General features: G+C 42.3%; 1 protein-coding gene across 6 annotated transcripts in view; it reads right to left on the reverse strand.

The window, feature by feature from the left end:
* The window catches only part of ZNF469 (zinc finger protein 469), a 463,146-nt gene that overhangs the window by 256,391 nt on the left and 184,749 nt on the right, over positions 1 to 22,006 (reverse strand). For 2 of the 6 annotated variants that reach the window (XR_011315267.1, XR_011315265.1), the window contains one exon: positions 18,310 to 18,691. The exons of the other annotated variants lie outside the window; for them this stretch is intronic. The gene's annotated coding sequence lies outside the window, so the exon portion shown is untranslated. Of the gene's footprint in view, positions 1 to 18,309; positions 18,692 to 22,006 lie in introns of those variants that run through there. 6 annotated transcript variants of the gene reach the window in all.

The following is a 22,006-nucleotide window of genomic DNA, read 5'->3' on the forward strand; positions in this document are numbered from 1 at the left end:
TCTCCATTCTACACTTGGCGGAAGAAGGAAGTGATGTTTCTTCACTAAACTCTACACTTTCCTAAAAGCTGAATTGCATTTGTTATGAGGAGTCTCATGTAAATGGTCTTCATGTCCTGTTATAGCTCGATTCTAGTGCGCTCCGTAGAAGAGGCTGCTTAAAGCAGGTCAAAGTCGCTGTATAACCTGAGAGTAATATAGTGTGTTACTCGGAGTTGTACTCCTGCAATGCTAATTTAATGTTACACTAGGAAATTTTGAACTAGGATTATACAGCTATTCCCGTGTGGATTTTCAAAATTAGTGCACCAGGGTCATCAGGACTATGCAGTCTGTATTGTGAAATCCTGTCCACTTTAATATTTTATTTTACAACTATGTAGTAAGGCAGGGGTCCCCAACCTGTAGCTCGGGAGCCACATGTGGCTCGCGGTCCCATGAATTGTGGCTCGTGGCTGTCTATCAGCTTGGTGCATTAGCTCCAGATTTAGTAAACTGGTATGAAGAGCAGATCTCAAAATGGTGAACTTTGTGAGTAGCCCTGAGCAGAAGAGCAGATCTGGGTACACAACTACTGGTCGGAGGAGGTGCTTGAAGATGGATATGACTGTGTTGGGAGTGCGCAATGGAAGAATGCTGAAAGAGGGTTTAGTAGGAACCCTTGGATCTTGGTACACTGCTTCAGAGTGATTTGTGTGGAAAAGCTTTGGTTATCATTATACCCATCATGGGGGCTTTGGTTGCCACTACTGTGAGGGGGGCAGGAGCTGGATGTGGCTCATGACCCTCTTGCAGAGCTGAATATGGTACTCAAGGTCAGAAAGGTTGGGACCAATGTAGTAAGGGATGTATCGATGATAACACTGCAGTAGTTTATACACTATATTAGCCTGTGCGTGGAGTTTAGCTCTGCACTCAGAATGACGGGGTGAGACGGGTAATCTTTTAGCTGATTTGCTAAGCAGATTTCCCATAGAGGTGAATAGACAGTCGCACAAGCACTGCCACCTCTCATTTCTCAGCACCGCACGTTTGTGCCTTGTTCTTGAGCAAGACAAGGCTTAAATCTGAACATATTCTGAGAATGACCCATTATTATTTGAGATAAAAAAAATTTTACATCTGCTATAAAGTCCAGTGTCAGTGTCATGTTTCGTAGACTGGTTATTCACTATTATTTTTAAGTGTCAGTGGAAAGCAGAGTACCTGGAGAAGATTTATGAAAACAGATAAACTCTATGCAGATGTTGTCCTTGGTCGGATTTAAACCCAGGATTAAAATGCTGAAGAAAATGCTCCTTGAGAGTAAATTAGATTTTTTTTAACTTCAAGGAATTGCCCACAATCTGAATTACCATTTCTTCTTTTGAAGTTTAACTTTGAGTCTGTTTTATTCTTCTAACCTTCCAACCGATTATCATAGAGAGAAATCATTCACTCTTTTATCAGCCAGGCCTTGGAACCATTGTTGCTTTCAGTGCCACCGCCATGATGAAATTGAAGTGACGTTTTCTGGAGCTCATACATTAAATCTGACCACAAAGTCAGAGCAAGAACAAAAAAAACCTATTTTCAGCCCATCATACAAAGAAAGAGATGTATGTCATAATTTGTAGATTGTTTTATGACGTGACTCGCTAATGGCTTGCGTTAGACCTGTGTCCCTCTATATAAGCCAAGCTGAAATGTGAAACAGCCCTCTGAAGACTGAGCTGGGAAATCAGGGTAACCAATATCTTACTCTCCCAGAAAGTTACAGCCATGATACTTGTCCTGGGGCTCTTTGGAAATGAAATCACAGAGCGGTTCCACACAATTGTTAACATTTCACCATTGTTTACTTAATCCGATCTCTGAAAGTCAATAAAGAAAGAAAGAACGAAGCTCTAAGACACGTCTGCTCCTTGCATCCCAGCCCAAGGCTTTATTTTAGAAGGACTTTCTGGCCCAAAGTGGGCTGATATGGAAAGAAAGCCAACATCATCTTATTTCCAGCTGCTTGCGTCTCCTGGGTTTAGGAATGCGTCTGAGGTGCAACTGCAAATTATGCTGAGTAAGTCGGTGCCAGTAGTCGTACAGTTCATGGGATTAACTATTTTGATGATATTTTTACTACCTATTTGGAGGAAAGTGCGGATTTTCAGAAAATGTTCTGCATCTGTGCCATCCACCTTTAATGACTATTGTCTGATTAAACTGGTCAACAGCCAACTACATCTAAGGCCATCATTGATTAACTGATTGTTTGTGGATAGCTGTAAATTCTAGATAACTGACATGACCTATCAGCAATGTGTTTTCTGTTACATCCCTGGACCAGCACAGACGTGTTTGGATGAACATGTAAGTATTTTCTTACAACAAGCCCATAATTATGGGAAAAAAAAGAGACTACATGGAAGACTTCGGTCTTCATCTGTTTCTAGTGTTCTGTGGACCTCCAATACAAAAGGCAGACATTGCATGGTTTATATCGTGGGTTGTTTTTATCCTCGTGTGTTTCTTGACAATTTATGCAGCACACAATGTACAACAGTTGTCTCAAGAAACTTGCACACCAAAAGTCATGGTGAGACATGGTGGTGTCTCAACAGCTTGTTCAAGGCTGGAAGCTTCCATTGGGATCCACTCACAAAACACTTCATCATGGCTTTGTTGGTGGGGTTGATATATACGTATATTTGGAGACGATGCCTTGCTCCATGATGAGATAGTTAAAAGACCCTTTACTTTCATTTACAAATGATGACGTGGGCAGTCTCGTGATGCAGATTCTGAATACATCGGAGGCATACGTATATGATAGATTTATGGGATAAAGATGAGGCGAAAGAGAGCGTAAAACAGGGTTTTATCTACATAAACATCCAGGGAGATGTATCAGAAGGTGCTTGTCGTTTATACTTCACAGCTGCTGCAGATCCATCGGCCACGCCGTGACCATTAGATATCCGTATCAGAAGAGTTTTTGTGGAGATTCTCCGCGCTGCTGGATTGTGGAAAGATGTCAGTCCGAGATGTGATTTAATAAATTAATAGTATTTATATATATATATATATATATATAGTTTATATAAAAACCACTATTAATTTATTACATTGCGTCTCGGACTGACATCTTTCCACCATCCAGCAGCGCGGAGAATCTCCACAAAAACTCTTCTGATCCAGTCATGATAGATTGATGTCAGAGCACGATAAATTCCAGCATAACACAACGGTTGCCACACATGTGATTGACTGTATTTTACCTTAAAAAAAAAATTTGGCTTAAGGATGTCAGCTCTTGAATATGGCACACAATACTAAACATTGTGGTTCTCATAATGCGATTATAATCTGTACATGAGGCCTTAGACCTTTGAGAAGAAAAACCAGAACTTGTAAAGGCTTAGTCAGACGTAAAACTTTCAAAATGTAATCCGTATGAAACGAGTCTGTGTCTGAGTGTTTATATTGTTCTACAATACGGTGATGATAGAGACATTTAAACACAGTAGATGTGAAAACAGACCTTCTTAAATTTTTGATATCCCGTGGTACAGTGGCCATCACTAACAAGTCTTCCATACATTAACTCACGTCAGGAGCTATGCTCCTGTGCATGTGAATCCGATCTGAAAATATTCCCTTTAAGTAAATACACCGAGTGAGAATGAATAGGCGCACACATTGGTTGATAATGACTCTGCCTACACATCCCGAAACAGACGGACACTCACTCATGTATGCTAACAGATACACATCAGCCGCCGGGCGCATAGACATTCGCACACTCATTGGCTTGTGGATTTGTGCGTAAACAGATGCACAAGCAGAAATAGAGGCGTGCACAAACATTTACACATATTCCTGAACATATCACCTGTCAATATGATTGATGCTATTTATCTTTCCAGTGTCAACTATTATCCCAAAGGAAGAATATTTCACTGGTGCTAGATTTATATGAAGGCAACACAAAAAGGCTTTGTTGTAACTCGAGCCTCTGTAGTCGGCGCAGTGGCACGCTGAAGTGTGGTGTTGAAGGAGGAAGAAAAGGACGTAACACCGGTGGTAGGTTCTGGCTGGCACTGCAGGTTGCTGTTTCATATAGAAGGGGCTGTGTGTTTTGGAAAGACGCCAACAATTCTGAATACACAAAGGCGTCAGAGAGTTTATGAGATGGTCATGTAGATCGTGACTTCTGTCGATTTAGCAGCCCACGACTGCATCCTGTGAGACCTTCATCAGTGGCTTCAATGCATTAATCTGTTACTTTATACCTGGTTGTGTTCGTGGAAAGTATCCCTTAAGTATGGCGTTCTGTTCTCATGGGTTTAGTTCTACTGGATGTTAAAGAAAATGTAAACCATTCATCGAAATCCATCAGACGCTAAACTCCACTATCTCTGCCCAACCTATAGACATTGACGTCAGTATGTTCTGCTTATAAGGGGGGGGATCAGGACGCCCTTTCTCATGACTGTACTTGCAATTTATCCTCTGGGTGGGGGATGTGTTATGAATTTTGGATATATAAGTACACCCTAGTAAAGACCCAACCTTGGTATTTGGTATCTGCTGTTATTAGTTAAATGGCATTGGAGACCTTAGGATTTGTAGTTAGGATAATGGAAAGTTGATGTCTTCTCTGTTACTCATCAGTAATATAACTACTCAACCTAGTGGCCAGACCAATGTAGTAATATGTTGACGATATTGAGATGTATAAAGACCAATATAGATGGGTACATTCACCCTTTACTCAGCTGTGAGGTTAAATCTATCAGCCCAAAGTCACAGTATAATTTAGGCACATAGCCTTCTATGAGTTATAGCCCCTATAAAGTTAATTATTGTAATCACTGCCTCCATTCTCCAGAAACTGATGTTTAATTATATACAATAATTAGGGAGATGGGTGCACCGTGAGTGGGGCCAAGAGGCTCAGTACATCATTCCATTGACTGGTTTTGCATGGCCTGCCAGCTTCACTGGTGACGGACAGCAATAGCTTTCCTGGAGTGAGCAGTCTGGAGTGAAAGCTAAGGCAAGCGAACCTGTCAATCATCAATACAGGGGTGGGCCATGTAAAACCAGTGGGCACTGAGTAATTAGCATGTTTAATTGCAATGAGGCAGCGATTAGTTCACTGCAGGTGCGATTTTTATAGGGACGATATGCATACCCAGTGACAGGCGTGTGTCGGGAAAGTCGTCCTATAAAAGAAGCGGGCCAGAAAGGCTGCTAGGACTGTGTATGCAAGATATGGGCAGGGGGCTGGTGCGCCTGTGATCAGATTACACTAGTGGATCTCCTATGTAGGAAGGAGATTGGGACAAAGCGAAGTGGAATTTGTGTTTTCACAAGAATAAATTGGGAAACGATTTTACCCATGCACCAATCATCGTAAGCCAAAATAATTTCCCACTAAAGAATTCTCTGTTGTGCGAAAAAATGAACTGAATAATGGTCCCATTGACAGAACAGTGGCTTTCCATAGTGGCAGCTGTCACATTCGTTATTTGCTCTGATGTTCGATATCACACAATTATTTAGTTATTTTATACATACAGTTAGGTCCATATATATTTGGACAGAGACAACATTTTTCTAATTTTGGTTGTAGACATTACCACAATGAATTTTAAACAAAACAATTCAGATGCAGTTGAAGTTCAGACTTTCAGCTTTCATTTGAGGGTATCCACATTAAAATTGGATGAAGGGTTTAGGAGTTTCAGCTCCTTAACATGTGCCACCCTGTTTTTAAAGGGACCAAAAGTAATTGGACAATTGACTCCAAGGCTATTTCATGGACAAGTGTGGGCAATCCCTTCGTTATGTCATTCTCAATTAAGCAGGTCAAAGGCCTGGAGTTGATGTGAGGTGTGGTACTTGCATTTGGAAGGTTTTGCTGTGAAGTAAACATGCGGTAAAGGAGCTCTCCATGCAGGTGAAACAAGCCATCCTTAAGCTGCGAAAACAGAAAAAACCCATCCGAGAAATTGCTACAATATTAGGAGTGGCAAAATCTACAGTTTGGTACATCCTGAGAAAGAAAGAAAGCACTGGTGAACTCATCAATGCAAAAAGACCTGGGCGCCCACGGAAGACAACAGTGGTGGATGATCACAGAATAATCTCCATGGTGAAGAGAAACCCCTTCACAACAGCCAACCAAGTGACCAACACTCTCCAGGAGGTCGGCGTATCAATATCCAAATCTACCATAAAGAGAAGACTGCATGAAAGTAAATACAGAGGGTTCACTGCACGGTGCAGCCACTCATAAGCATCAAGAAGAAAAAGGCTAAAAAACATCTAAAAAAGCCGCACAGTTCTGGAAGAACATTCTTTGGACAGATGAAACCAAGATCAACCTCTACCAGAATGATGGAAAGAGAAAAGTATGGGGAAGGCGTGGTACAGCTCATGATCCAAAGCATACCACATCATCTGTAAAACACGGCGGAGGCAGTGTGATGGCTTGGGCATGCATGGCTGCCAGTGGCACTGGGTCACTAGTGTTTATTGATGATGTGACACAGGACAGAAGCAGCCGAATGAATTCTGAGGTATTCAGAGCCGCCATACTGTGTGCTCAGATCCAGCCAAATGCAGCCAAACTGATTGGTCGTCGTTTCATACTACAGATGGACAATGACCCAAAGCATAAAGCCAAAGCAACCCAGGAGTTTATTAAAGCAAAGAAGTGGAATATTCTTGAATGGCCAAGTCAGTCACCTGATCTCAACCCAATTGAGCAGCATTTCACTTGTTAAAGACTAAACTTCAGACAGAAAGGCCACAAACAAACAGCAACTGAAAACCACCGCAGTGAAGGCCGGCCGAGCATCAAAAAGGAGGAAACCCAGGGTCTGGTGATGTCCATGAGTTCAAGACTTCAGGCAGTTATTGCCCACAAAGGGTTTTCAACCAAGTACTAAAAATGAACATTTTATTTACAATTATTTAATCTGTCCAATTACTTTTGGTCCCTTTAAAAACAGGGTGGCACATGTTAAGGAGCTGAAACTCCTAAACCCTTCATCCAATTTTAATGTGGATACCCTCAAATGAAAGCTGAAAGTCTGAACTTCAACTGCATCTGAATTGTTTTGTTTAAAATTAATTGTGGTAATGTCTATAACCAAAATTAGAAAAATGTTGTCTCTGTCCAAATATATATGGACCTAACTGTATTGTATCTTATAAATGTGTTGAATGATGAGGTCGCCCTGCCCCCATTGCCCCACAGGTGCACAGAAGGAGCTGTGATTGGCAGCGCGGAGTGTGCCCCCTCACCTGGGGAAGAGTTATTAGTGGTTTTGGATGGGTATGCAGATTGAATATCAGAATCGTTTGGCATTTATGAACAAGACACAGTGTTTGCCTAACAAGTATGGATGTGCTCTGTGGTGCAATTAATGTTTGTCGAAAGGCCAACCTTAAAGCAACCTTTTATAAGACCACCTGCAAACAAAAGGCACTTATATTGCCCTTTAGTATCTTCAATGATCTACTTCGGTTTCCCCGTCCCTTACTCCTATGCCTGGACGCCAGCTGCCTCCCTGAATCTGCTCTAAATACAGACAGTGAGGTCTTCAAGACTCTGTAATGGCTCAGGTGCCGTGTGATGTGTTTGAAATCAGATAGGTCTTTTAACTCTGCTAAGATCATCCAAGGGCATCGCAGGCTGAACCCAACATTAGAATTGTAAAATACAACATATCTGCGGTTACGTAACTTGCACATCTTCTCTATGCTGAGCTCAAAAAATGTCAAAACTCCAAATGAAACAGAGTTTATGAAGGTTTTGACAAATTCTTTTTACGAAGGCTACAGTCAGAATGTAAAGGGTCACTAAAGTGCAATGTATATATATATAATATAACATGTGCTATGTTTAAAGGGCCAGATCACTACTTGTGGCTATGGCTGAGGTTTTCACTTATGTAGATCTAATTATCAGGACAGTAGCATGAATTAGATGAAGAACCGCAGCTTCCATAGTATAACAATTTGTGCAGCTTCAAAAGTGAAGCTCTCGGAAAATATCTCCAGACTATGGCTACTTGATGAATTATAACCCTGTTCTTAATTAGGAAAGTTTGTTTAAGCAAACCACTAGAGTGTCACCGGGCTCTCAACAGTAGAAGGTTTAGGAAAATAGTAAATTTCACATAACTGGGTCGGAATTTCAATTCATCTTGTGTAAATATTGCCTTGTTTGGGAGCAAATTGCATTAAATTCTTTGTCGAAATAACGGATTTAATCTAAGGAACTACTAAGCAAATATACAAGAGGAAGGCTTTCCGAATAGGAACGTCAATCACTCAAAGGACCAAACCCCGTGCTGCACTTGCAAGTCACCAGCCCGCTCTACCTTTCCTCTTGATTAATGTTAATTCTGGAAAAATAAATCAACTTCTTCTTGAATATACATACAGTAAAGAGGTCCTTTCTGCAAACGGCACGTTAAATACATTTCCTCACAGTTTAAACTGTCCTTTCATATTGGCCTTAGGAAAATAACTACACTGACATGATGATGGGCAGAAAGGGCAATCAAATCGAGTGTGCATTGTAATACGTGCATCAAAGATCATGGTCATGTTATTGTCTGGGGTTCTAGAACAGAATAGCATAAGGCTGGACTTAAAATTTGCAATTGCCCTGGCTTCATTTTAACAGAGAAATCAGGAAACTTAATTGGCTACGACTTAAAATAGAGCTGATTAATTAGCCCTCTCATCATATGCAGTCAGCCGTTATAGTCACTACTGCAAGGTTTCCAGTCTCATCACACATCCCTTTGTTAAATGCCTCTGTTAAAGTTTGATAGCAGCATTAACAGCTCGCGACATGGGGACGTGATGTTCCAAGTGCCCGTTGGCCCACATAGGAGTCAGTGATTTTTACTATATTCTATAACCCTATGTTTGTTTTGAAGTACACAGTCTACGTCAGGGGTCCCCAACCTGTAGCTTGGGAGCCACATGTGGCTCGCGATCCCAGGAATTGTGGCTCGCGGGTGTCTGCCAGCTTGGTGCATTAGCTCCAGGTCTAGCAAACAGGTACGAAGAGTACATCTCAAAATTGTGAAATTTTGAGTAGCCAAGCACTGAAGATCAGATCTAGATGCACATATACTGGTCTTAGGGGTTTAGAGATGTTTTAGGTATGGTAAGCTGGAAGATGATACTACCTATTAGAGGAGGTTCTTGAAGCTGGATGCAACAGTGTGTTGGGAGTCCTTGATGGGATAATACTGAATTGGGGCATTGTGGGAACCCCTGGGTCTCAGTGTACTGCTTTCGAGTGATTTCTGTGGAAAAGCTTCGGTTATCATTATACCCGTAATGGGGGCTTTGGTTGACATGACTTTGAGGGGGACAGAAGCAGGATGTTGCTCGTGACCCCCTCTCAGAGCTAAATGTGGCTCGCAACCCCATCTCAGTGCTGAATGTGGCTCTCAAGGTCAAAAAGGTTGGGGACCGCTGGTCCAGGTGGTAAAGGAAAAGTTAGATTCAATGATATTTGTTATTATCACATCCATCTAAGACCGGTCTATTAAAATCAGAACGTAATTCCATCATTAAAAAATGTAAAGAGACAAAAAAAATTGAAGCAGCAGAATTGCATTTTTTCAAGTCTCCACAAACACCACATAAATGCACTAAAAAGTGATCAAAACTTCATATGTACCTCAAAATTGTATAAATGCGAACATCCGCTTGCCACACAAAAAAATGAAGCCTTCACACAGCTCCATCGCCAATATAATAAAAAAGTTACATGTCTCAAGAATTTACGTCACAAACAAACGTTCAATGAATTTTTTTTTTTTTCACCACAAACACTGTCACGAATCTGTTGACGGGTGTCCCGGGACCAGGGCACCTTCTCTGTCCCTAACGCTGGGGGGCGCCATAGCTTGCCCTGTTCCCTGGGTTACTTCTGAGGTGAAGATGTTGGGGGCACATACCATGCCTTATTTCCTGAATCCACCCTCCTTCAGCACACTTTCCTCACCCAGGGTAAAGGGGAGAAGTTGTGCACCGTAGTACACCAAAAACGTAATCCCAACATGGGAAATGGAAAATACCAGGCATATAAATATGCAATCACATATAACAGAGGAATGCACTGGGGAGTGGAGGATGGGGAAAAACCAAAGTAGGAGAAGAAAGGGAATTATCACATACTCAAAACCTAGCAACAGTCACGATAACCCTGTGACAACCACTTTCTTGTATAAACATATCCTACCTATATAGTCCTATGTTTCTCCATATGAAACCTAGAAATAACCCGTTTGCGGTGTGATCCTGCAGCTCTAACCATTCGCTACTTGAGGGTGACATTTAGTAAGTTGTCAAGGATGAGGGGTAATATACAGGTGCTTCTCACAAAATTAGAATATCATCAAAAAGTTAATTTATTTCAGTTCTTCAATACAAAAGTGACACTCATATATTGTATAGAGTCATTACAGACAGGGTGATCTGTTTCACGTGTTTATTTCTGTTAATATTGATGATTATGGCTTGCAGCCAATGAAAACCCAAAAGTCATTATCTCAGTAAATTAGAATACTTTGTAACACAAGCTTTAACATAATTGTAAAATCCGAAATGTTGGCCTACTGAAATGTATGTTCAGTAAATGCACTCAATACTTGGTCGTGGCTCCTTTTGCGTCAATTACTTCATCAATGCAGCGTGGCATGGAGGCGATCAGCCTGTGGCACTGCTAAGGGGTTATAGAAGCCCAGGTTGCTTTGATAGCAGCCTTCAGCTCATCTGCATTGTTGGGTCTGGTGTCTCTCATCTTCTTCTTGATAATACTCCATAGATTCTCTATGAGGTTAAGGTCAGACAAGTTTGCTCCCAATCAAGCCCAGTGATACTGTTGTTGGAAAACCAGGTATTGGTACTTTTGGCAGTGTGGACAGGTGCCAAGTCCTGCTGGAGAATGATATTTCCATCTCCATAAAGCTTGTCAGCAGAGGGAATCATAAATCTCCTGGTAGACGGCTGCGCTGACTTTGGTCTTGATAAAACCCAGTGGATCTACACCAGCAGATGACATGGCTCCCAAACCATCACTGATTGTGGAAACTTCACACTAGGCCTCCAGCAGCTTGGATTGTGGCCTCTCCACTCTTCCTCCAGACTCTGAGACCTTGGACCACTGATAACAGTCCGGTTCTTCTTCTCCTTGGCCCAGATAAGACGCTTCTTGCGTTGTCTCTTGGTCATGAGTGGCTGACACAAGCAATGTAACACTTGAGGCTCATGTCCTGGATACGTCTGTGTGTGGTGACTCTCGAAGCAATGACTCCAGCAGCAGTCCACTCCTTGTTTATCTCCCCCACATTTTTGAATGGCCTTTTCTTAACAATCTTTTCAAGGCTGCGGTTATCCCAGTTGTTTGTGCACCTTTTTCTACCACACGTTTTCCTTCCACTCAACTTCACATTAATATTTTTAGATACAGCACTGTGTGAACAGACGGCTTCTTTAGCAATGACCTTTAGTGGCTTCCCCTCCTTGTGGAGTGTCAGTGACGCCTTCTGGACATCTGTCAGGTCAGCAGTCTTCCCCATGATTGTGGAGCTACCGAAACAGACTAAGGGACCTTTATAAACGCTTAGGAGCCTTTACAGGCGTTTCTTGTTAATTATTATAATTTACTGAGATAATGACTTTTAGGTTTTCATTGGCTGTAAGCCATAATCATCAACATTAACAGAAATAAACACGTGAAATAGATCACTCTGTGTGTATTGACTATATAATATAGGAGTGTCACTTTTTGTATTGAAGAACTGAAATATATTAACTTTGGATGATATTCTAATTATGTGAGCAGCACCCGTAGACAAGAGTAAAGTATGTGACTGAGGAGACACATAGGATGCACAGCACCATATGAAGTTATTATCCAGACCACTTGTTATGTTCATTTTTCATTTAAAGAATGTGGACAAAATTGTAAAGGTATAATTTATAAAAAGTAGTGAGGTCATGTTGTGTATAAGTTGCTGGTGAACTGCTAGAACTGCGGCTTTTTAGCCCCTACAGTAGTATATGGACAGATCCTGGTCTTCCCATTGCAGCCAGTAAGGATTACTGATATCTTTTTCTTTTCTGGTGCAGTTTGATTGGTTTCTTGTGTAACAACGCTGAATCTTTGCTTATTCCTTTTCTTCATTGCCTTTATAAGCTTTGAATGAATTGTGCGGCTTCCTGGGCGCCTGACGCCGGGCAGCGACTGTGGATGTAATTATTTAGACCTTCTAGACCTTAATATGAAGGTCTGACGAAGGATCGTTGGTTGTAAGCAGATCTGCATTTAAACTGTTGACTGTCTGTGCAGATGATGAATATACTGGAGCAATCCTTGGTCTGGGCCGCTGCAGTCTGTCTTTAACCCTCTTTATGCCCTTTTTCTGCCTCATTGCTTATTATTCTTTGGCTGAAACAGGAGACATTTTCCTCCATATTAACCCTTCCTGAAAGCAGCGCCCGGATAAATCGCTCCTTTTCATTCTGTCATGAATAATTTCAGCTTCTGCTATGATGGAAACATACCAGTCAGATTCCGCTTTCCCCTCCGCTTCCTTCTGGAACGCAGCTATGAAAATGATCTCTCTCTCTTTTTTTTTTCTTTTTTTGGAAGTCCGTGTAGAAAGTTAGCTTAAAGAACAGTTTGAGGACTTTTTACTCACGTCGGCTAAGACTGCTCACAAAGATTTCCTCTCTCCTAAAATTAGCACTCAGGAATGTGTTTTGGAGAACGCAGCTAGTATTTCTATTCTGTCAAGCATATAAAATGAAGATGTGTGGAGCAGCCTTTATATAGTCTGACGTACACGTCCCGTCACTGGCCTAAGCAGCTATAGGAGAACATTGTGCTCCTCCCGGACGTTGGTCTTCAGTCTTTCAGTATTATTTCCCTGGAGGTTTTCTAACTTTTTCGCCTTCTAATGATGAAAAGTAAAATCTCTGATCATCGGTCCAGCAAGGAGGGGGTTAATACAAGCCATACGAACAGTGATCTCACTTCCGCTATGGTAGAGGCTTTCCCTTTTGTGTTTTGGCTGGCATCCCACTGGCACGGCTTCTGCGGTTGGCGGAGTAATGATAGAGGGGGGTCCGTCCAGATCTATAAATAAGTCAGCAGGATTCGGGGAACGTGATCAATCAGATTTGTTGTTCAGTAATGTGAATTTATAGACAACGGATCCCAAGTCCTTAAAACTACAACTGCGGGGGGAATCAATAGAGTGGACAAAGGCCTCATTCACACATTTTTTTTTTTTTTGCCGTTGCTGGGTGTCGGTGAGATCTTCACAACCTCTTCAGGATTCTCAGATCTCTCGTCATCAGCGCAAAGAGCCAGAAATTAGTCACTGGGCCCAAGAGATCCATACAAGTCACAACATCCGTGTGAAGCGTACGGTCTACTCCTCTGCGGACTCCTCCGCTGCCGCGACTTTCCTCTGCACTCTGACGGCTTCATTGGCTCACTACACTTTTGGCATTCCTGTTTGTTTGCATTGTCAGGTTATCCAGTCTAATGGTCTGATGTGAATATTTTTTTATAAATTGTGCTATAAATCATAAAAAAAATACAGTACAGACCAAAAGTTTGGACACACCTTCTCATTAAAAGATTATTCTGTATTTTTATGACTATGAAAATTGTACATTCACACTGAAGGCATCAAAACTATGAATTAACACATGTGGAATTATATACTTGACAAAAAAAGTGTGAAACAACTGAAAATATGTCTTGTATTCTAGGTTCTTCAAAGTAGCCACCTTTTGCTTTGATGACTGCTTTGCACACTCTTGGCATTCTCTTGATGAGCTTCAAGAGGTAGTCACCGGAAATGGTTTTCACTTCACAGGTGTGCCCTGTCAGGTTTAATAAGTGGGATTTCTTGCCTTATAAACGGGGTTGGGACCATCAGTTGTGTTGTGCAGAAGTCTGGTGGATACACAGCTGATAATCCTACTGAATAGACTGTTATAATTTGTATTATGGCAAGAAAAAATCATCTAAGAAAAACGAGTGGCCATCATTACTTTAAGAAATGAAGGTCAGTCAGTCCGAAAAATTGGGAAAACTTTGAAAGTGTCCCCAAGTGCAGTGGCAAAAACCATCAAGTGCTACAAAGAAACTGGCTCACATGAAGGCGGCCCCAGGAAAGGAAGACCAAGAGTCACCTCTGCTTCTGAGGATAAGTTTATCCGAGTCACCAGCCTCAGAAATCGCACGCAGGTTAACAGCAGCTCAGAGACCAGGTCAATGCCACACAGAGTTCTAGCAGCAGATACATCTCTACAACAACTGTTAACCCATTAATCCCATATGACGTACTATCCCGTCGAGGTGACCTGGGACTTAATTCCCAGTGACGGAATAGTACATCATATGTGATCGTCCGCGCTCACGGGGGGAGCGCGGCCGGGTGTCAGCTGTCTATCGCAGCTGACATCCGGCACTATGTGCCAGGAGCGGTCACAGACCGCCCCTGGCACATTAACCCCCGGAACACTGTGGAACATGATCGCAGCGTTCTGGCGGTACAGGGAAGCATTGCACGGGGAGGGGGCTCCCTGCGTGCTTCCCTGAGAACCTCGGTACAAGGCGATGTGCTCACCTTGTACTAAGCGTCTCCTCCCTGCAGGCCACGGATCCAAAATGGCCGCGGGGCTACATCCAGGTGCTGCAGGGAGGTGGCTTACCAGCGCCTGCTCAGAGCAAGCGCTAGTAAGCCTGCAGCCCTGCATGTCAGATCGCTGATCTGACACAGTGCTCTGCATAGTGTCATATCAGCGATCTGACCCTATAACATGATGCCCCCCCGGGGCAATGTAATAAAGTAAAAAAAAAAATATTCACAAGTAAAAAAAAAAAAATAATTCCTAAATAAAGAAAAAAAAAATATTGTTCCCATAAATACATTTCTTTTTCTAAATAATAAAAAAAAATAAAAGTACACATATTTAGTATCGCCGCGTCCGTAACGACCCCACCTATAAAACTTGTGCTAGTTAACCCCTTCAGTGAACGTGGTAAAAAAAAAATAAAATAAGAGGCAAAAAACAACGCTTTATTATCATACCGCCGAACAAAAAGTGGAATAACACGTGATCAAAAAGGCAGATATAAATAACCATGGTACCGCTGAAAATGTCATCTCGTCCTGCAAAAAACAAGCCGTCATACAGCAACATTAGCAAAAAAATAAAGAAGTTATAGTCCTCAGAATACAGCGATGCAAAAATAATTATTTTTTCTATAAGATTGTTTTTATCGTATAAAAGCACCAAAACATAAAAAATGATATAAATAAGATATCACTGTAATCGTACTGACCCGAAGAATAAAACTGCTTTATCAATTTTACTAAATGTGGAACGGTATAAACGCCCCCCCCCCCCAAAAGAAATTCATGAATAGCTGGTTTTTGGTCATTCTGCCTCACAAAAATCGGAATAAAAAGCAATCAAAAAATGTTGTGTGCCCGAAAATTTTACCAATAAAAACGTCAACTCGTCCCACAAAAAACAAGACCTCACAAGACTCTGTGGACCAAAATATGGAAACAATTATAGCTCTCAAAATGTGGAGACGCAAAAAACTATTTTTTGCAATAAAAAGCGCCTTTTAGTCTGTGACGGCTGCCAATCATAAAAATTCGCAAAAAAAACGCTATAAATAGTAAATCAAACCCCCCTTCATCACTCCCATAAATAGGGAAAAATAATAAAATAAAAAGATGTATTTATTTCCATTTTCCAATTAGGGTTAGGGCTAGGGTTAAGGCTAGGGTTAGGGCTACGGTTGGGGTTAGGGTGAGGGTTGGGGCTAGGGTTAGGGTGAGGGTTGGGGCTAGGGTTAGGGTTGGGGCTAGGGTTAGGGTTTCAGTTAGAATTGGGGTTTTGCACTGTTTAGGCACATCAGGGGCTCTCCAAATGCGACATGGCGTCCGATCTCAATTCCAGCCAATTCTACGTTGAAAAAGTAAAATAGCGCTCCTTCCCTTCCGAGCTCTCCCGTGCGCCCAAACAGGGGTTTGCCCCAACATATGAGGTATCAGCATACTCAGGACAAATTGGACAACAACTTTTGGGGTCCAATTTCTCTTGTTACCCTTGGGAAAATAAAAAAAATGTATTTTCACGGCTCTGCGTTATAAACTGTAGTGAAACGCTTGGGATTTCAAAGTTTTCACAACACATCTAGATAAGATCCTTGGGGGGTCTAGTTTCCAATATGGGGTCAATTGTGGGGGGTTCTACTGCTTAGGTACATTAGGGGCTCTGCAAACGCAATGTGACGCCTGCAGACCATTCAATCTAAGTCTGCATTCCAAATGGCGCACCTTCCCTTCCGAGCTCTGCCATGCGCCCAAACAGTGGTTCCCCCCAACATATGGGGTATCAGCGTACTCAGGACAAATTGGACAACAACTTTTGGGGGTCCATTTTCTCCTGTTACCCTTGGGAAAATACAAAACTGGGGGCTAAAAAATAATTTTTGTGGGAAAAAATAATTTTTATTTTCATGGCTCTGCGTTATAAACTGTAGTGAAACACTTGGGGGTTCAAAGCTCTCACAACACATCTAGATAAGTTCCTTAGGGGGTCTACTTTCCAAAATTTTGTCACTTTTGGGGGTTTTCAATGTTTAGGCACATCAGTGGCTCTCCAAACGCAACATGGCGTCCCATCTCAATTCCAGTCAATTTTGCATTGAAAAGTCAAACTGCACTCCTTGCCTTCCAAGCTCTGCCATGAGCCCAAACAGTGGTTTAGCCCCACATATGGGGTATCAGCATACTCACGACAAATTGCTCAACAACTTTTGGGGTCCAATTTCTTCACTTACCCTTGGGAAAATAAAAAATTGGGGGCGAAAAGATCATTTTTGTGAAAAAATATGATTTTTTATTTTTACAGCTCTGCGTTATAAACTTCTGTGAAGCACTTGGTGGGTCAAAGTGCTCACCACACATCTAGATAAGTTCCTTAGGGGGTCTACTTTACAAAATGGTGTCACTTGTGGGGGGTTTCAATGTTTAGGCACATCAGTGGCTCTCCAAACACAACATGGCGTCCCATCACAATTCGTGTCAATTTTGCATTGAAAAGTCAAACAGCGCTCCATCCCTTCCGAGCTCTGCCTTGCGCCCAAACAGTAGTTTACCCCCACATATGGGGTATCAGCGTACTCAGGACAAATTGCACAACAACTTTTGTGGTCCAATTTCTTCTCTTACCCTTGGGAAAATAAAAAATTGGGGGCGAAAAGATCATTTTTGAGTGTGCAGAGCAGTCATCAAAGCAAAAGGTGGCTACTTTGAAGACCCTAGAATATAAGACATAATTTCAGTTGTTTCACACTTTTTTGTTAAGTATATAATTCCACATGTGTTAGTTCATAGTTTTGATGCCTTCAGTGTGAATGTACAGTTTTCATAGTCATGAAAATACAGAAAAATCTTTAAATGAGAAGGTGTGTCCAAACTTTTGGTCTGTACTGTATATAAAAAAGCCGAGATGGAAAAATGGCAATGTGAAACAGAGCTTTAAGGAAACCTTTCAGCAAAAATGTGATATGCAGTAGGACAACGTGAACATATTGATATTTAGTTTCATGATAAATTAATGAGTTAAATCCCTGCTCCTTCTGGGATGTGCAGCAGGTGGTCTTACTCAGTGATCACCTGCCTTTGATGAGTGTTTATGCTTGGATGTCCTGCGCTCTTTGGAGAACCATGGCAGATTAGAGCGTTTCTATTCACGATAATTTTCGATGGGAGCAAGTTCATCTGAAACGGTAATGCCAATAGATTTGTGTCGTTCTTGTTCCTGATAGACACTGGTGGTGCAGCCGCTGATCACATTGAACTTGTGGCCGCGAGTCATCATTGCATTTGTTTGTGAGTTTTTCTTCAAAACGGCACTCGTGGGTTGGTGAATTTTGCCCAGAATCAAAGATGCTCGTTTTTTCTTCAAATTTTTTTTTTTTGGGGGGGTGACTTTTTGGTTGCATAATTCTTTAAAATGTTGCTAGATAGTCTTCAAACAATCAAAAAAAAATAAATTTGAGGGATTTTATTCTTGATAAGATCACTCGAGTACAAAGTCACAACATTTTGTAACATTTCAGAAAGTCGCAAGTTATGAATTATATCAGGATAACCAAAACCACGTCTATAATGCAGAGAGGAAAACAAAACCAAGTAAAAGTTATTTTATTGAAAGGCGCAAGTGAAATAATGAATAAAGCTCATATTAAAAAAGTCACTATCAGACACACTTTTATTTCAAAAGAAAGGAACAAAGGACAATGTTGACTCGGGAGCCTTGTGTGCGTTCGTAGGATGGTTCTGTATCGGTCACGATGTCTAGCGAATCGTTCTCAGCAGCAAACAGTTAAATGCATATTATACACATTGTGGTTGGGATCTGGAGAGCACAGTATTATTTAAAGGGTATTTTTGGCAACAACAGAGGTTTTGGTTATGACATCAGACTGGGTTATGTCGGAGGGGTGCCCAGAACATTATCGTTCCTTTCCCCTGTCTCCAGTCTGTGGGATCCCCTGAAGCCGGCCCTCTTAGTACAGGCTGTGCCGAAAGAGATCTGGGAGCAGTCCCGCTGGAAATGATGGATTCTGGAATAGGAGAGTATTCGTTATCCAGGAAAGTTTTCTGATGTTTGTCTTATTTAAAAAAAAAACACATTGTGACCTCACCAATCTGCAAGACAAGCAATGCAAGCAGAAATGCCTCTATTAGTGGAGGGCTGACGCAGCACCCAGTGTCTGGCCTGGCCGCAGCAGAACTCCACCTTCACGTAGAATAATGCAGCTAAAGAATGTGAACAATTATACTTATACAGTTCAGATTCATAGGGTACTTAGCGAGCCATTAGGAAATGTGTGCACTTGTGCTAAGACTTCACCATTTTATCGGCAGTAGCTTAGTGCCGAGCCAGCGTCAGTCAGAGGTGCGGTTACAGACCCCCCACTCAATATGCAGAGGAGGGACTGAACCGCCCCCCATGACTGAAACCCAATGCTGCTGGGAGAAAATAAAGTTCATTTTCTCCCTGCAGCATTCGGCTAAGTGTAGGCAGCAGGCATGGTAATAACTCTATTAACCTGCAGATTGACCCTATATCTGCAGGTTAATAGCGTTTTTTTTTTGGTGACAGGTTCCATTTAAGTAGTAACTTTTTACAACTGTGCTGGCAAGATTTTCTTCTGGTACTTCTCTTATCGTGAGATTGTCAGCGTCTTTATAATATTGTTATAGTGATGGTCAGAAAACTTGCAGCGAGTAACTAGTTGCCGGCCCAGAAAACAAGTCATAGCAGGCATAGACACTCAAATCTAGATACCCTATGTCTCTTCATCATAGTTTGCTGACATGCAGGACAGATCACAATACTGCAGGACCGATCTCAATACGGATCACAATACTGCAGGACCGATCACAATACGGATCACAATACTGCAGGACCGATCACAATACGGATCACAATACTGCAGGACCGATCACAATACGGATCATAATACTGCAGGACCGATCACAATACGGATCACAATACTGCAGGACCGATCACAATACGGATCACAATACTGCAGGACCGATCACAATACGGATCATAATACTGCAGGACTGATCACAATACCGATCACAATACTGCAGGACCGATCTCAATACCAATGACAATACTGCAGGACCGATCACAATACTGATCACAATACTGCAGGACCGATCACAATACCGATCACAATACTGCAGGACTGATCACAATACCGATCACAATACTGCAGGACCGATCACAATACCGATCACAATACTGCAGGACCGATCACAATACGGATCACAATACGGATCACAATACTGCAGGACCGATCACAATACCGATCACAATACTGCAGGACTGATCACAATACCGATCACAATACTGCAGGACCGATCACAATACTGCAGGACCGATCACAATACCGATCACAATACTGCAGGACCGATCACAATACCGATCACAATACTGCAGGACCGATCACAATACGGATCATAATACTGCAGGACCGATCACAATACCGATCACAATACTGCAGGACCGATCACAATACCGATCACAATACTGCAGGACCGATCACAATACTGATCACAATACTGCAGGACCGATCACAATACGGATCATAATACTGCAGGACCGATCACAATACCGATCACAATACTGCAGGACCGATCACAATACCGATCACAATACTGCAGGACCGATCTCAATACGGATCACAATACTGCAGGACCAATCACAATACGGATCATAATACTGCAGGACCGATCACAATACCGATCACAATACTGCAGGACCGATCACAATACCGATCACAATACTGCAGGACCGATCACAATACGGATCACAATACTGCAGGACCGATCTCAATACCGATCACAATACTGCAGGACCGATCACAATACCGATCACAATACTGCAGGACCGATCACAATACCGATCACAATACTGCAGGACCGATCTCAATACCGATCTCAATACTGCAGGACCGATCACAATACCGATCACAATACTGCAGGACCGATCACAATACCGATCACAATACTGCATGACCGATCACAATACCGATCACAATACTGCAGGACTGATCACAATACCGCAGGACCGATCACAATACCGCAGGACCGATCACAATACTGCAGGACCGATCACAATACCGATCACAATACTGCAGGACTGATCACAATACCGATCACAGTACTGCATGACCGATCACAATACCGATCACAATACCGCAGGACCGATCACAATACTGCAGGACTGATCACAATACTGCAGGACCGATCACAATACTGCAGGACCGATCACAATACTGCAGGACCGATCACAATACTGCAGGACCGATCACAATACAGCAGGACCGATCACAATACTGCAGGACCAATCACAATACCGCAGGACCGATCACAATACTGCAGGACCGATCACAATACTGCAGGACCAATCACAATACCGATCACAATACTGCAGGACCAATCATAATACTGCAGGACCGATCACAATACTGCAGGACCGATCACAATACCGCAGGACCGATCACAATACCGCAGGACCGATCACAATACTGCAGGACCAATCACAATACCGATCACAATACTGCAGGACCAATCATAATACTGCAGGACCGATCACAATACTGCAGGACCGATCACAATACTGCACTACCGATCACAATACCGCAGGACCGATCACAATACTGCAGGACCGATCACAATACTGCAGGACCGATCACAATACTGCAGGACCGATCACAATACCGCAGGACCGATCACAATACCGCAGGACCGATCACAATACTGCAGGACCGATCACAATACTGCAGGACCGATCACAATACCGCAGGACCGATCACAATACTGCAGGACCGATCACATTACTGCAGGACCGATGTCAATGCTGCAGAACTGATTATGATACTGCAGAAGCGATCACAATCCTGCAGAAGCGATCACAATCCTGCAGGACAGATTACAATACTGCAGAACTGATCACAATGCTGCAGGACGGATCAGAATACTGCAGGACCGATTACAACCCTAAACAACAGACCACAATCCTGCAGGACTGATCCCAATACTGTAGGGCCGATCCCAATACTTGAGGACCAATGACTATACTGCAGGACTGTTGACTGTTCACAATATCCAGGACCGATCACAATCTGCAGGGCAGAATACAATTTTGGACAGATCACAATACAGAGATCACTATACTCCAGGGCCGATCGCAATCCTGAAAGACTGATCACAGTACTGCAGGACTGATCACAATATTATGGGATCCATCCCAATACTGCAGGACAGATCACAATACTGCCTATCACGCACATACCTCATTTGTCAGCGACTTCAGACTCGCACAGGACTTGTTAGCTTTTTTCACTGCTTGTTTTCTACAC

This window comes from Ranitomeya imitator, chromosome 9 (assembly GCF_032444005.1).
Source record: "Ranitomeya imitator isolate aRanImi1 chromosome 9, aRanImi1.pri, whole genome shotgun sequence".
NCBI classification, from domain to species: Eukaryota; Metazoa; Chordata; class Amphibia; order Anura; family Dendrobatidae; genus Ranitomeya; species Ranitomeya imitator.